The sequence below is a fragment of the Triticum dicoccoides genome, chromosome 2A, assembly GCF_002162155.2.
Source record: "Triticum dicoccoides isolate Atlit2015 ecotype Zavitan chromosome 2A, WEW_v2.0, whole genome shotgun sequence".
NCBI classification, from domain to species: domain Eukaryota; kingdom Viridiplantae; phylum Streptophyta; class Magnoliopsida; order Poales; family Poaceae; genus Triticum; species Triticum dicoccoides.
This window is the reverse complement of record NC_041382.1, coordinates 124,315,161-124,317,130: the sequence shown is the minus strand read 5'-3', so window position 1 is coordinate 124,317,130 and position 1,970 is coordinate 124,315,161.

Sequence of the window (1,970 nt, the reverse complement as noted above, 5' to 3'; positions counted from 1 at the left end):
GGATGATCGCTATTTAGCGGAGGCGTTGTGGGTCAGATCATGGCCATGCTAGCACAAATGTTAAATCATTAGAGCAGTCAAAAGGAATACACGGTCAAAACCATTATCTTAATTGGGAAGCTTCCGGTGTCTATTTTAGGGGAAATGACACATCAAATTTCCAGCTGCAACTTCCCACCTGATGGGGACATATACTAGGGTAACAGGCCTAACCCGCAGACCCTGCCCTAGGACATCATACACTTTATACTGGGCCCCAGGGCCAGACCAACATTTAGATGCTCTGCTACCAGATGTTCACTCAAAAGGTACCAACCACTTGGAGGGTAGCGCTCCACTCAACCGGCCTTCTTCACTCGACTGAGTCTGTCAACACTCGGGCAAAGAAAACCAGGAGACCTCCCGGAATCACGACGGTCAGGATGTGCATCCACCCTTATCAAGTGTAGTTAATACACCCGTTACCAGTAACGGACACCCTTAAACCCTTTGGTAATGACAGCATTCATGAGGCAGAGGCGCACTCTATATAAGCCCCCTTGCTCTGTGGAAAGGGTTCACAATCCATTATAATCCATACACTCCAATCAATCAGTTCCAGAGCACCGAGACATAGGGCTATTACCTCCACCGCGAGGGGCCTGAACTCGTAAATCCAAGTGTAACAGCTGCGCTGTGGCTAGGCTCTGCCCTCTAATTCGGACCCCTATACACTATTGTCAGACTTATAGCCATGATAGTTGGCGCCAACCGTGGGGCTGGCGCCTAGCGACTTCCGGCGTAGTTGCGATTTTTCCACCTTCATCATGGTTTCTGACGGCACACTGACACTTGGCGGCGAGATCCGTTTCAGCGCCCTCAGCTTCATCGTTGATGGTTCAGCATGGCTCCAAGAGGCCTCGCTGGACATCGAGGCGCTGCGTGTCCGCGGCGCAGCGCATTCCGCGCGAGCACGTTGGGCGTTCTCCTTCGACAGCTATCAGTCCCATACCATTTGGCATCTCTTCGCTCGGCTGGCCGTCGTCGCAAGCATTCTGGGCGCTCGCGGCTCCAGCGGTGGATCAGGCATGCGGTGGCCCTTCAGGTTGCGACCCCCGCAAATCGCGTTGATCGAGCCCAACAAGCCCGTCCTCGACTTGTTCGCCTCCCTTCATGGCGACTCGGACGATGGATCTGAGTGCGAAGCAGTGACCCCGCTGCAGAGGTGTTGATGGCCAATTCCGCCATGTCCCCCTTGGTATACCCATGATGGTGCGAGGGGCGATGGCCCGTCTCAAGACGACATCGGCAACGGCGAGAACCGCCGCAACGACGAGTACTACCCCGAGCCTCTCTCTCAGCAGCAGAGGGAGGACTTGCAGCGCAAGGACAAGCAGGCCCTTCGGACACCCATCGTCGGGGCGACTCCCGAGGCTCAGGCCTTGGAAGCCATGCGCCAAGCCAATTTGCCTGAGCGCACTCGTCTGGAGGAGCTCTAGAAGTCACTCGAAGCACAAGCGTGCCGGCAACAACAACCCAGCTTCAGTCGACGACAACGACAGTTGTTTTCGAGTGCCCAGCAGTGAAACTACCAGGTGAGGGAGTCCTGGATTAGGGGGTCCTGGGGCGTCCAGACTATGGTACGTGGGCTGGACTGATGGACTGTGAAGATGCAAGACCGAAGACTCCCACCCGTGTCTGGATGGGACTCTCCTTGGCGTGGAAGGCAAGCTTGGCGTCCCAATATGAAGATTCCTTTCTCTGTAACCAACTTTGTACAACCCTAGTCCCCTTCGGTGTCTATATAAACTGGAGGGTTTAGTCCGTAGAGAGAGAGAGAACAATCATAATCAGATAGGCTAGACTTCTAGGGTTTTAACCATTACGATCTCGTGGTAGATCAACACTTGTAACCCCTATACTCATCAATATTAATCTAGCAGGACGTAGGGTTTTACCTCCATCAAGAGGGCCCGAACCTGGGTAAACAT